The sequence below is a fragment of the Moschus berezovskii genome, chromosome 6, assembly GCF_049115385.1.
Source record: "Moschus berezovskii isolate FMDL1 chromosome 6, NW_MosBer_1.0, whole genome shotgun sequence".
NCBI classification, from domain to species: Eukaryota; Metazoa; Chordata; class Mammalia; order Artiodactyla; family Moschidae; genus Moschus; species Moschus berezovskii.
Genome location: NC_142465.1, coordinates 28,671,275 through 28,686,725, shown reverse-complemented (window position 1 = coordinate 28,686,725; position 15,451 = coordinate 28,671,275). Strand labels below are relative to the sequence as shown.

Sequence of the window (15,451 nt, the reverse complement as noted above, 5' to 3'; positions counted from 1 at the left end):
GAAATGGAATATTATCAACCTAATCATCATTCTTAACCTCCTCCTCATTTCTGATTTTGTAGTTTAGTTTTGCCCATTTTTGAACTTTGTATAAATAAAATCATATCGTATGTAATACCCCTTTTTTGCTTCTTTCCCTCAGCACTTTGATTGTGAGATTAATTTATTGTGTGTATTATTAACTTATCCGTGCATTTTTACTACTGGAATGCATTCCTACTGTATGATTCTACCACAGTTTATCATTTTACTCTTGTCGAACATTTGTGTTGTTTCCAAATAATGTGGATGAGAGCATTTTTGGATCGCCAAAGGCAAATGTGTTCTTCAGGCCTAGGAGATACTGTTCTGTAGTTCTCTATTTCTCCATGTCTAAAACATTAAAAACAAACCCACTCTTCTCTAGCCAGGGCAGCCCTTTAGGAGCTCCTTAGTAAAGGACTTGGTACTGTGGCTTCACCGTACAGAGCTCTAGTAATTAAAAACAGAAGCACAGAAGAGAAACTGGAGATGCCCCAGGTGCTGGTGAAGATGCAGAAACAAGTCCCACCAACTGTATATTTCATTAAATTAAAGAAAAAGCAACGTATGTGTGTGAGAGAGACAGATGAGAGACAGTGAGAAGGGACACACACATGTTCACAGGAAGGCACGAAGGCTGGGAGTTTCAGCGGGCCTGCTGAAGGAAAGGGCTGTAGAGCCGCCAGTCAGAGGACAGGGCCGCAGCCTCTCAGAGTGATGCTCGCTCCAGTGAACGGGTCATTAACTCTGCTGATTCTTCAGGAGGAGGAATGTTGCTCTAATTTAATTAGGAATCAGGGAAGCAAATGACGATCCTCTCCAATCTGCTGTGCTGGATGGAAGAATGCTACTGGGATGTCACTCAGGTCTTCCAAGTTTACTGGAAAGGAACGGGGGACAGATTCCAGGTGTCCTTCTGGGGAGCTGCCTCTCTACCCCAAAGGAGTGTGAACCCTAGAGAATAAGGTCCAAAAAATCTGGTCAGTCCCCCAAGTTAATCGCATCTGAACTGGGAAGATTAGGAAAACATGTGGGAAAATTTAGAACTAAAGCCATCCTGTGTCATGGTGCCTGTTGACACCTGTTTTCCTGGTGCAGTTGTTAACAGCAGTGCCTTCTCACTCCCAGAAGTGTCCTGATTTGTACAGTAAATTATATGGTCACCAACTTAGACACAACCTTTGAGGCTCTGCTGCTTACATGCCTTGTGACCTTAGACAAGTTTCTCCACCTCTCTGAGCTTCATACCTGCCACCCAGGGTAGTAGTAAACATTAAATGAGACATTAGATGCTGAGCCTTTAGCCCTCCTTGGGCTCAGAAAAAGGACTTGGATTTGAAGGCATTTCAAACATTATCTTTGCTGTGGTTATCATCATAGCTAGAATTTTCTTCAGACGATGATAATAAAACTGCAAGCGTCTGAGACAGCAGAGGGTTGGGAAGCTGTGCATTTTCTCCATCTTACTTCCCAAAGAATTTGCTTTTCTTCTTCCCAGGATAAAAGAAATAATTAGTTGTCAGGGCTCTCCTTCAGGGTTATACTTCCAGATGAAGATGCTAACAGCTTTTGAAATGTAAACCATCAAGACTGGATTTAAATACCTTGGTTTTCACTTTAGGGGGCTGCTTAAGAAATCCTACAATAATATTCAGGATTTAAAGGGTGACATACAAAATAGTTTATTCTTCTTGTCCTAATGTATTTATTAATAGCATTTCCTTTAACTCTCAAATATGTATAAGTTTGGACAACAAATTATATGGTTATCTTGAATATTTAGGTACTGTGCAAGCCACTGAACAACAACAAGCTTGTCTTGAGGTTAGGAGTTTTGGACTAGAAACAAGGCAAATATCCATAAACAGAAGAATGTGTAAGTTAATTGTGTTATATTCCTACAATGGATTATTACTAAATATCGATGCAAATGAATGAAGTATAATTATATGTGTAAATGTGGATAAAACTCTAAAGATAAATATTGAATGAAAAAGCAAATTGCAGAAGAATGTATACTTTCATTTACATGAAGTTTAGTAAATATACAATTATTTAGTATATATACAATTATATGATTTGCTTAGGGATATATACATATATATACATATGGATATATATATCGAGAAACTATAAGGAAAAGCAAAGGAATTATTCATTCAAAATTCAGATTGGCATTTGCCTGTGCTGGCTGGGAGCAGGTAGGGAAGGCAAGAAAGGGCTGGGAATCCTAGAAGAACAAAAAGAACTTCAAAGATATTGATTTTTATTCTGTTTTGTAAGCTGTGGGATGGTGTGTGGGTGTTATTTTTCTTAATTTATTTTAAATGTGTGCACCTGTTATGTACATTCTCTTGATTCCTTGGAATATATTCCCCCCCCACAAACACACAAAAACAAATATACAAAGAAAACATATACGTAGCATAAAATAAAAATACAACACGATGTTTGTCACAGCAAACTGTATACTTTGTGTTGTCTCGGGTGATTGTTCATGGTTGAGTGAATTTAGGGAGATGGTGAGCTCTGGGCTGAGCAGACAGCGAGGCAATTTGAGAGCACCTTTGAATCTTTAAAACTAGTTTGGTCTCGTTTCTTTCTTCTGTTGGTGCTGCTGCTGCCACTCCTGCTAAAGCACTGGTATTCATCTAGTGAGCAGTTTGTTCCTCTCTTCCCTGGCTTGAGATCTCCTGGTGGAGGATATGGCAACCCACTCCAGTATTCTTGCCTGAAGAACTGGATGAACAGAGGAGCCTGGCGGGCTACGGTCCACGGGTTCGCAAAGCGTCGGACGTGACTGAGCACTCACACACTACACACATAATATTTTAATTCTCAAAAAAGTGCAGTGAGGTCCGCTGTCATCGTCATTGTACAGTTAAGGACAGGGGCACACTGATCAGGAAATCTGCAGGGGCTGTAGGAGGCTGTCCTGGGAACCTGCCCTTTGTCCTCTGCTGCCTCCAGGGCTGCCTGTGGGGGAGGCTAAGTCCACCCCATCTAGGTCTGAGCTGTAAGCACAGGCCTGACATTTTCAGGTTTATAAAAGGCCTTCACCCTTTTGTCTTTTTGATGGTGACATCTTTGTCAGGCTCTGCTTGCCCCGTGTCTCGGAGGCCAGTGAGTCCCTGCAGCTCTGTTAACGAAATGACTGCTCCCCTGGTGACCCTGAGGAGAGCGGTTTCCAGCACGTGTGCATGTGCTTAATTGTGTCCGACTCTGCAGCCCCATGGCCTATAGCGCACCAGGCTCCTCTGTTCATGAAATTTTCTGGGCAAGACTACTGGAGTGGATTGCCATTTCCTTAAGGGAATCTTCCCCTACCCAGGAACTGAATCCACCTCTCCTGCATTGTCAGGCAAATTCTTTACCACTAGCACTGCCTGGGAAGTCCCTTCCAGCTCCTGATATAGGTAATTAGGGAGTGGCTGTTTTATGCAGAGCAGTCACTGAACCCCAGGGGCTCTTGACCTGATGGATTTGGACTTAATTCTTATAAATGGGTGGGGAGGACCTGATCTCTACAGGTTTCGGTGAGATTTGAGTTCGGAGACTCAGTGTGGCTATCGTAAGAAAAAATACATATAATGAAAGAAAAAAGGAGGGAGCACTGTAGACAGAAGGAATTAGGTCCCAGCAGGAGGGACTGTTGCAATTATAGTTTGCTCAGGGGATCAGAAAGCACCCTGACCCCTAGTTTTGAATCCTTGTTCCACCCCTTACTGCTAGCTGTGAACTTTGGCAGGTTATATCACCTCACCAAGATCCTGTCTTCTCATCTGTTGTTTAAAGATGGTAATACTGTTTTGGACTATTTGTTGTTTAGTCCCAAACCATTACTTTTTCTTTCCTTGTTAACAAAGCCACTTAAGCTCAGGAAAGATGGGCCTTGTTCCTGGCCTAAAGGTGCAGACATGTGACCTTCTGATCCATGAAATGGGGATGTCTTATGAGAAGAATTTTTTTTCCCTTGGGTAAATAGGAGATAAAAGAGGAGCACCTTTGCCTAAGCTACTTTCTGCTTCCTGCTTTGAATGCAACAGGGCTAGGATATGATGCTTGGAACCACTGCAGCCATTTTGTGACTATGAGGCAGAAGACCAGGGAAATCAGGGATGCCAACCCCAAGTCCTACCATTATTGAACCCCCCTAAACATCTGAAACTGTTTCTTGTTATGCAAGGAAAATAGGCCCCTATTTATGTAAGCTTCAGTTAGCTATATTTTCTATTCTTTGCAATCAAAGAATGATTTAAAAAGTATTTATTCCTTATTAAGTCCTCATGAGAATTAGACTATATTTTTAACATTTCTGGAACAGAGTAGATACATAGTGGTCATTACTGTCATCCTTACCTCCACTATCAGCCACAGGGTATCTCCAGGAGCAAGTCAGACTACAGGGGTGGCAGAAGAAAAGAAATGTTGAAGAATTTTGTCTCTTCTCTTCCTCATTATTTACCTCCCCTCTTATAAAAGGTTGTGCAAAGCATGGTGGGATGCCTGATATTGAAGAAAGAGTGTTAGGAGTGGAAAGGAAGAGAGGAGGAAAAAAAGTAGCCTTAGAGGGAAGTCAGCTAAGCAGTCTAGGCTCGTGGTTTGAATTTATTGCTCTCACATATTTTTCCCCAGAAATGGGATTCAGTCCTCCTGGGCCCCTGATCAAAATAAAAATTTTAAAAATAAATGCAAAGGTATTTATTTTTTATAGGTTTTTTAGCATTCATAGATTTAAAACACTGGAAATGGTAACACTCTTAGCATCTTTAATGGCTACTTCTTTAAACAGGTGCCCAGGGAATGGCACTCTTTTACACAGTGAACATTTCTGGTAAAGGATTATTATAATGAGGCAAAGTCTCTATTTTCAGCTCCCAATTACCTTTCAATCCAGTTGCTGTCATTAAACGATGCTTGCATTCAGTGTGCCGGAAGTTGGAGAAATGAGTGCATCACCATCAAAGCGTGAAAGGCCAGCAGTGTTTTGCATAATCATGCTGGAGTTGGTCCTCAGATTTTGCATCTGTCACTCTTGCCCTCCAGTGCCTTAGTTTGGGATTCTACTCGAACAAGGGTCTCCTTACTGGTTTTAATCATTTTCAAACCCTGTTGTGGATTGTCAGTCACCCACCATTACTTTTTTTTTCCCCCACGACACTTTTTTGTTTTAAGCAGACTGCCTGTGACGATTCCAAATGTGTCAAAATAATAAGGGAAAATCTACTTGATGTCACTGACAAAGCAGACACTTTGAACTTCCCTTGAGGGGAAGGTTGAAAGACCCAGCTTGTCTTACTCACTCACAGTCAGATGGAGAGATGGAGATCCTGGTCCTCTTGAGAGGTGAAGAGGGAAGGTCTTTGATCTCCTGCAGAACTGCTGTGTCCAGTAGAGGGGACGAGGTGACATGAGAAGATGGGAAGCCATGGGTGAGGTGGGTGAGTGAGGCTGCAGTGTTGGTACTGTGTTGTGAGTTCACAAAGGAGGTCTGGGGGCTGGAGAAGAGACCAGTTGGCAACGGGACACAGAAGATGCTCGAGGCATAAGAAAATGTGGAAAAGAAATGACATGACCTTACTGCAGCTTGCAAGCAGAACACTTAACTCTGAACAAGACCCTTTGTTTTGTCCAAAATGATACCATATAGGTAAAGAGCAGACAGGGTCTATGCCTTGTCTAGTGCCTGGCACATAGTAGGTTCTTCATGAATATTTATTGAAAGAATTAATAAATTAATGTGCCACCAAAGGATGTATCAGAAATCCTCCCTGTGTGCCAAGAGAATTAATTTTCATGAGAACCTTCTTGTGTTTTGCTTGGTTTGGTGGTGTTTGTATTTTATATGATTTTCAAAATGTGAAACAATGGCATGGACAGAAAAGAAAAACATCATCATTTTATAGAGGCAAGAGAATAAGTTTTCATTTAAATAAACCAGAGAGTGATTGAATCTCCTGTTATTTTCCCCTTTTGTAGTCTGTTGTAAAATAATTTATACAGGATAAAAATCTATAATCTTTACAAAGGCAGCAAGTTCAGTGTTACGAAGGGCATGCGTTAGATGGTTTGAAATATTTGTGATGAAGATTTAGAGTAGAATGTACTTTTTTTCTGATGAGAAAATGTGAATAGAAAATAATAGCAAGCACTTTCTAACCACAGGCTCTACATCAGAATGAAGCATGCTGTTTGTGTTTTAAGGCCAGATGTCTCCTTGGGGGAGATCATGGAGGTGTCAGCTGGCATGGCAGAGTCTAGCAGAAGCTGTCACAAAAGCTTTGCACAGTGGTTAGTTCTGATGAGCTCACATAGGAGGAGCTACACTATATGTTAGGTTTGGTGGAATATAAATTCCAGGGAGTTCATTTGACTTACCCTGTTGCTTGCTGCAAAGAATTTGGAGTAAGTTTCAACAGATGTATACAAATGAAGCTAGTAAAGTGGATCTGGCAATTGAAAGTCAGAAGCAAGGAAAAGAAGAAAATGCTAAAATAGTAATACTAGTCATAAGTATTAAAATTGACCATAAGCCATAAGTATTAAAATTGATTGATTTTACGTGGAGCCTCGTGGCAGCCATGGCAAAAGAGGAAATATGATAAGGCTCATAAGTCATACTTGTGGAAAGAAGAGAGCATACAAGTGTCTCACAGGAAGTATGTGTGCGTACTAAGTCGCTTCAGTCGTGTCTGACTTTGCAACCCTATGGGCTGTAGCCCACCAGGCTCCTGTGTCCATGGGATGCTCCAGCCAAGAATACTGGAGTGGTTGCCATGCCCTCCTCCAGGGGATCTTCCCCACCCAGGGATTGAACCTGTGTCTCCTTCATTGGCAGGTGGATTCTTATCCACTGGACCAACAGGGAAGTCCCTGAAAGACTGCAGGTTTAACAGTTGTTATTTGGGAACTGATGAGTTAATTTTGATCATTCTTTTACTTTTTTTTTTTAAACTCTTGAAGTTACTCCTTTGGCCTCGTAGTCTCCACATTGTCAGTGATCTATTTATTTTTAGTGCCATTAAATGATACAGGGCAGGAGAAGGAGGTAAATTCAGAACAGTTAGCTTTGTAGCTGTTTTACAGTTCTGGTTAGAGTCATACATGAGGTATGATTTTGGCTAAGTTGGTGCTATCTGTTGATTTAAATTTCTTTTTTTTTTCTTCAAGCCCAGAGCACAGAGAATTATTTTGACTTTATATAAAGCCCATCTCGCTTTCTACTGATCTGGGGACTGGAGCACCTATCCCAGTTGGTCATTGTTAAAAAGTTTAATTCATGTTTTCATTATATGCATTTAATATATCTAATAATAGTAAAAAACTTCTGTTCATGTCATAGGATAAAGTTTGTACATGGATTTTATTTTTAATGACTATATATTACAGCATTTTGTTTACTAATTCTGTAATTCAGTTCTGTACAGTTAATTTTTGATTTTTTTCTTATGGAATACTCTTCAACAAACATATCTGTACATATAGTTTATGTCACTGTTGAAGAGAATTCAGGATATGGGTTTATTGAATCAAAAATATGTCCCCTTTTACCATTGCATTAATTTCTGAAGCATCAATGAACTTTCTTTCACATCATCATCCACAAAGGAGATAAATAGGGCTGTTGATGAGCTAGTTGTCTCCAAGCAGTTTATCAACAGCTTTTCATCTCACTTCTGAATACTGGTTCTTCAGTTATTTTTGTAAATCTTTGCAGCTCGAGTTCTGCAAATTTCTCGTAAGTAGCACTTAGTGATGTCAGTGATACCCTCCTTTAAAAATACTCATTTGTTATATGTAGAGTTTTGAGCATCTTGCCTGTTGTGGCAGAGACTGCTCGTTATACTTAATGACTTCATGTTCATGCTCCTCTTATCAGAGCTCACAACTCTTAGTTAGGCACAAGCCATCCAGGATAAAGACTACATTTTGTAGCCTCCCATGCAACCAGAAAAGGCCAGGGAAGTAGCTCTGGCTGATGGGATGTGAGTAGAAGGGTTGTGTGGTACCCTGCAGGATGTTTTTGAAAACACTGTTGGGTGCTTTTTGCCCTCTCTTTCTTGTTTATTCCTTCTTCCATCCTTGTGTCTGGAACACAGTTTTGATGACTGTAGCCACCATATTGAATCGTGAGAACAAGGTCAACACTCAAAGGGTGTATGAAAGGTGACCTGGAAGATTTTGGGGTCTGTGAGGACTTTATGGACTGGAGCTAGCATGCTTAGCTTTGTGCTGCCTGCCTGTGGACTTTCACACACAAGAGAAATACATTTTTATTTTGTTTACATCATTATCTGGAGTCTGTTACTCACAGCTGAATCTAACCCTAACTGATGTCAGAGGTTCATATAAAAGATCCTGTGTTAATAATTTAAGTGTTTCAGACATTATTTGACATAAATATTTCATAAGCTGAAAGTTGAGAGCAAAGTAAAAGCAAATTGCAAGGATCAAATGGTTTTCTCAATTATTTTCTTACTCCTTTCTATTAAAAAATATCATCTTGATGATGAGAGCTATGTTTCTTGAAGTCCTCTTCTGTAAGTAACCTCACTTAATTCCCTGTGAGGAGGTACAGTTGTCAGGGGTCAGGGGAAAATGGAGAGTCACTGCTGATGGGTTTAAGATTTTGTTTTGGGATGAAAATGTTCTGAAATTAGATTGTGTTGATGGTTGCACTATAATAAACATACTAAACCCACTGAAATATGTACTTTACATGGGTAAACTATGTTTTAGGTAAGTAGTATCCCAAGGAAGCTAGTAAAACCTTCGCAGCACTATCATAGCATTTTCCAAGTTGAAGGTGTTGTATCATGAAAGCAGTCTTCTTTTACCCTCCATAGCATAAAATGCTATACTTATTTAGAGAAGAAATTAGGGAGTTGGCATAAAAAGTACAAAGAAGAAAATTAAAATATCTTGTTTTCCAAGTTGTAAGAAAGAAAAGAAAATCTTGGCACTATTTGTCCATTTCTTAAACTGTAGAATTTTGTTCTTTCACAAGTGAGGACAGAGTTAATCAAATTGAACTTTGTGTCAGAGGACTTTAAAAAATCTGAAAGATATTTTTGCTCTGTCTTTCCCTTGGTTTGTAAGTCTTTCGCTGTCAAATTTTGTACACCCACATCACTATACATATGCTTCCCTGGTGGCTCAGATGGTAAAGAACCTGCCTGCAATGCGTGAGACCTGGGTTTGACCCCTGGGTTGGGAAGATCTCCTGGAGGAGGGCATGGAAACCCACTCCAGTATTCTTGTCTGGAGAATCTCCATGGGCAGAGGAGCCTGGTAGGCTACAGTCCATGGGGCCGCAAAGAATCGGACACGACTGAGCCACTAAGCACATCACTGTACATGCCCCCATATTGCTTTACGTCTGTCCTATACTATAAGCACCAGAAACTTCCCAGCTAAAGTTATTTCCTTCTTGCCTGTGATTCTCTTCTCCCTCAACTGGTGATTAGTCTCTGCCGTCCAACTGAATTTTGATAACCAGCAATCTCTCTTCCCTCGAATAAGCCAGTCTCAGGCAACAGTAGGTGTGTTTAGGCTAATTAAGATTTACTCGGTAATCTTTTGAACAGGTTTGACCTGTTCAGTTAGTTTAAATCTGAGGTTGTCTGTGGATGTTATTTATCCATACCATTCCTAGCTTTGTTTACCACATAAGCAAACATTGGTTGGATTCTCCGTTCATTCTCCCCTGGCTTTTGTGTCCCACCCTTACCCCCACCCACCCATCCCCACCCCCACATCCACAGGGCTCTTTGCCTGGGTACTTGGCTCCTTTTCTTCATCAGATTGTGGAATCCTGGAAGGACCAGGGACAGCTTTCAACTTCTCATGGTGCCTTGTGCTGTGTAGGTGCTTGGTAATCATTTGTGGAATGAATAATTCTGGGTAGATAGAACTTTAGGAAGTGAGGCACAGGATAGCAGTTCCTGGCAGTTTTATTATTTAATATCTGCTGAGAGAAGCCTGGTAGGCTACAGTCCACGGGGTAGCAAAGAGTCGGATACGACTGAACGACGGAACGGACAGACGGAGAGAATGTTACACAAGCTGAGAGAAATGCATACTGCTCACTGTCTGATTGGTCATGACAGAGGTTTACAAGCATGCTAACATGGCATTGAAGCACATGAATTAAAACCACAAGAATGAAAATAATGTTTTGCGTTTCTTCCTGACAATCTGTGCTTAAAATTTTCAGTCTAGAAGCTACCAGAAGCAGTCCAAAATGTGAGCTCTGGATGTCTTTTTGCTTTTGTTTTTTTTTGGTAGGGTTGATCAAAGCCATCATCCTGTCGGGTGGCTTGACCCAGAGGAAGGTAAATCCAATCCAGAGTCAAGCACAGACTGTTTTGTTTTTTGTTTTTTTTAAGTGGAGGATAATTGCTTTACGGTGTTGTGTTGGTTTCTGCATTCAACAGCCAAATCAGTCATGACTGTATATATCCCCAAAAGAACCTGGTAAAGCATCTGTCTACAATGTGGGAGACCTGGGTTAGATCCCTGGTTCAGGAAGACTCCCTGGAGAAGGAAATGGCAACCCACTCCAGTACTCTTGCCTAGAAAATCCCATGGACAGAGGAGCCTGGTGTCCATGGGGTCCAAAAGAGTCGGACACGACTCCACTTTGACTTTCACCCAGTTGAGCCTGCCCCCCGCTCCCCGATTCATCCCACCCCTCTTCAGTCATCGCAGAGTGCCAGGCTGGGCTCCCTCTGTTGTGTAGCAGCTTCCTGCCAGCCAGCTGGTTTGCACATGCAGTGTATCTATGGTCAATGTTACTTTCTCAGTTAGCCTCACCCTCCCCTTCCCCTTCTGTGTCCACCGTCCCTTTTCTACCTCTGCCTCTCCATTCCTTCCCAGCATAGACTTTTAAAGCAAATGTGTTTTGTATTATAACTTGATTTGAATTGGCCATTGAGAATGTAAATGATTCTTTTTAAGAAGAATCCTGTATTTTTACACTTTTTTGTTAGAACTAGTGTACGGATTCTTTACCATAACAGAAGACAAAATTTCCATTTCACCAAGATGAGTTCTAGAGGCTGAAGACCTGAGGATGGGAGTGAATGTGATGGGTGGAAATGTCTTCATCTTCTCAATACCGGTGGCCAATGGCAGAAGGACAGGAAGCTGCAGGCCGGACCTCACTGATGTTCAGGCTTCCCATTCATAGCTCTGGTGATCTGTGTCCTCTACTCTGGCCACACCCACCTTTTCAAGGAAAAACCTTGCTCCAGGAGTCTGGAGACCTGAGTTTGTGACTTGGCTCTACCTTTGACTTTGGGTGGGCGAGGGCATCCTATCCCCTTGACAGTACTTTGGATATTTTTGGGAACAGTTTTAGCTGTCATAGTTATGGCTGTTACATTATTTATGAGTTAGATTTCATTTCGGGATAGTAAAGTTAACATTATATATGGAGATAATAATCATGAGGGTAGGAGGAACCTCCTGTCTTTGTTTCCGTGGTGCCTAATGCCAAATAAATGGATAGATAAGTTATTCAGCTTCTTCTGCTATGTTTGTACATCAGTTATTATTGGCACTTGATGGCATTAAGTGATTAGCTCTTATCTCCAGCCAGAGGGTACATATGAAAAAAGAAAAGCAAATTGGAGACTGCATTGTTCATTTTGCTTTCTGTCTTTCCAGCCCAAGAAGCCTGTGGTTTTAGTGCCAGTTTGTTGTGGGTAAGCAGCAGTTCTTGCTTCCATATCTTTTTAGCATACTGGGGTCATCAGAAGCAGAGGGAGTGTTGCTGTGAGGACCCCTTTGAAGTAGATGAAATATGGTTGATTATATTTCATCTTTTCTAATTATTTTGAGGATCAGATGTGGAAATAAAGTGAACTGAGTCGTTGTTGTTCATTTGCTAAGTTGTGGCCGACTCTTTGTGACCCCACGGACTGCAGCACGCCAGGCTCGCTCTGTCTTCCGGAGTTTCATGTCCACTGAGTTGGTGATGCTGTCTGACCATCTCATTCTCTGTCGCCCCCTTCTCCTTTTGCCTTCAATCTTTCCCAGCATCAGAGTCTTTGAGTGTCTCTGCTTCTGCTGCTAAGTAGCTTCAGTCGTGTCCGACTCTGTGACCCCATAGACGGCAGCCCACCAGCCTCCACCGTCCCTGGGATTCTCCAGGCAAGAACACTGGAGTGGGTTGCCATTTCCTTCTCCAATCCTTGAAAGTGAAGTCTCTCAGTCGTGTCCGAATCGTAGTGACCCCATGGACTGCAGCCTACCAGGCTCCTCCGTCTATGGGATTTTCCAGGCAAGAGTACTGGAGTGGGTTGCCATTGCCTTCTCCAAGAGTGTCTCTGACTCAACTGCAAAGTGGAGATAATGCCAGCTTAGCATTGCCCTCATAAGTATTAAGTAGGGTCACATACATAAACTTGGTAAAGCAAAATGTAACAATAATCTATCCACTATCAATTATTTATTTAATTCTAACTTCCTGCCATTAAATCTGCTGCCTAACCAGCTGTCTTACTGTTAACTGGATATAGCTGATGATGTTCCATCTTTACGCTCCAGACCTCACCGTGCTGTCTTTCTGAGCCCTTCCTGAGTTTTTTTTTTTTCATCTTCTCTGCCTGTCCCAGTCTGCTCTTCCCTAAAAATCTCTCTCATCTAATCTGACACAGGGGCCAGCAGGAAGTGCCTTCTCCCGTTAAGTCTTCTGCTCAATCATTTGCTTCTTGGAACGGTTGGTTCTCTTTCCATACACGTGTGTCTTAGCACTCTCTGGGATGGAAGGCATGGGGCTGTGCACTGGAAGATAGTACTTAGTGGTCGTTTGTTGATTTTCCACAGCCAGGAGACATGCTCGAGAATGAAGCAAGCCAGCAAACCTAACTCTTGCTTCCTTGAAGATGTATAACCACCCAAGCAATATAGCTACAGAGTCACAGACCTTTAGAACAGGAAAAAGCCTTAGAGAGTTGCTCTTATAATAGATGCTTTTGATACTTTATATCCTTCGTTTCTCATAATAATATTCAAAGATAAGTATGGTTACCCACATTTTATAGGCTTGGAGTCTAAGACCGAGAGATATTAAATAACTTGCCTAAGGTCACTCATCAAGAAGTGGCAGAAGGCCAATTGGAACCTTTCTCTCTTCAAAATCCTTGTTCCAACATTTTATTCTGCTTCTTTAGGGAAATAAAATTATATCATCACTAGAAAATAACATTTGGCATAAGAGATCTCAAAGAGTCAATGTTAAGTTTTGTTTTCTTTTAAAGCATGAAACAGCAGTCTTCTCCTGGGTCAAGGCAGCTGAAGCGTAGACACTGACCAACAGGTGTGAGACACCCTCCATCGAAGGCCACCTGGAGTTTTGGTAGGATTTTGAAGAAGGGGAGAAAGACTTCATCCTCAATGTCGTGAGAAAACCCAGAAACACGTATGGAACGCAATAAGCAAGTTCGGATACCACAGTGGCAAGTGTACAGCCTCTGGGACCAGACTGAGTTTGAATCCCAGCTCTACAGTTCTTTCAGCTGCAGGACCTTGGCTAGCTTCCTTCTTTAAACTCCCTGGATCTCACTTTCTGCATTTGTAGGATACGGGGATGATGATAGAACCTGCCTCTCAGGATAGTTGTGAAAAGAAAAGAGATAATACCTATCAGAACAGTACCTGCCATATCACAAGGGCTCAGTAAGTTTTGGCTGTTATTGTTGTTGATCTTGAGGCTGAGGGAAGTATTGTACAGAGAATTTTAAAAATTCCTACTGCTCATAAAGGACCCTAAGCTACTGGCCTGGAGTCAGTCTGAGATACCTGGTGGGTGTGCGATCAAGTGTCTCCTAACTCCAGGAGGGTCCCCCTGAGGTCCCCTGTGCACGTGTGTCCAGCAGCCCTTAGAGCCAGCCCTTCCCCTGTAACAGCAATAACAATTTTCTTTGACTGAGAGACAGGTGTAGACAGATGCTAGGCAATTTTGTTATTAAAAGTAAACAGCAACACATTCTATTCTTTCCCCCAAGAATCCAGAATAATTTGACTTCCCAGGCGGCTGTCACTCAGTGCTGTCTTGCCTCCGCTCCTGAGAAGTCCCAGGGAAGCCCTGGAGAGGCATGAATTGTTCATGAAAATTTTGTATTGTATTTGCTGATTGGATCCTTCCTAAAGTTGGGCTTGCCTGCTTTGGGGAGAGTGCTTCCGTTATTAACGGGACAAAGCCGTGTGGGCCTGAAGTTTCCTGTTTAGCTGGCAAGGTACTGAGGAGGTCAAGGAACGTTTCCCTGATGAGACTTGGGAAACAGTAAGGACGAAGTCTGGAAAGGAATTTCCGCCCTCCGCCTTCTGCCAGCTCTGGGCTGGAGCTTGTCTCCTTTCCCACTGGAGAATGGAAGTGAGGAGCCCACTGACCTGTTGATGTGTTGACACTTGATCGTTTGAAGTGGGAAACAGCAATTATCCTTTCATCAGCTTTTAAAAAAGATTGATTTACAACATTGTTCCATCTCTGCTATATAGCAGAGTGAGTGAGCTTTACACATATAGACATTCCTTTTAAAATATTATTTTTCATTTTGGTTCGTTCCAGGAGACTGGATATAGTTCCCTGGACTATACAGTGGGGTCTTGTTTTCTTATCCATTCTAGATGCGATAGTTTACATCTACCAACCCAAAATTCCCACTCCATCGTTCTCCCTCTCCCTTGGCAACCACAAATCTGATCTCTCTGCCTGTGAGTCTGTTTCTGTTTTGTAGACGGGTTCATTTGCGCCATATTTTAGATTCCACTATAAGTGATATCATATGGTTTTTGTCTTTCTCTTTCTGACTTACTTTGCTCAGGAGAAGAATTAGTTGCATCTGTGTTGTCATCAGCTTTTTTAAATGTACCTTATAACACCCATGTAATTGTTTTCCTTTTCATAACGGCCTTAAAACTGTGCTGCTGGATGTAGGCACGTGGCCCGACTGGTTATGAGCTTATATTGCTCTGTGGCTTATGACCTGAAGCTGAGGTGATAATAACCCCGGAGGGATTATTTCTCACTGTGCGCTGCAGAGAGGGTCCTTACCTACCCTTATTATCCCTTTCCCTAGTATTCCAGCATTCCTTTCCCTAGGACTCCAGGAGGCCCACAGGGCCACCATGGTGCCTGATTTCTGGGATGTGAAAAAGCTGCTGTTGAGTAGGGCTTGTGCTGGGCAAAAAACCCATGGTCTCAGAAAGATGGGGATGAAGGAACCCTGGGAGTTCACTGCCCCAGCTTCTTCCCAGAACTTACCACATCTGGAAATGCTGCTAGTATTCTGGGGAAAGCAGCTCTTTGCGTTTTCTCCTGCTAGCCCAGGGGATGTGGGGCCGTCCCCTTGCCCTGGAGAGCAAAGCAATGGAGGTCAGGGGGGTTGCGAGAGGGAGAGGAGGTGCCTGACTCACCATCTGT

At 42.2% G+C, this 15,451-nt stretch overlaps 1 protein-coding gene across 1 annotated transcript in view; it reads left to right on the top strand.

The window, feature by feature from the left end:
- Positions 1-15,451, top strand: part of TMCC3 (transmembrane and coiled-coil domain family 3) — a 285,879-nt gene that overhangs the window by 74,612 nt on the left and 195,816 nt on the right. The gene's annotated exons all lie outside the window — the stretch shown is intronic.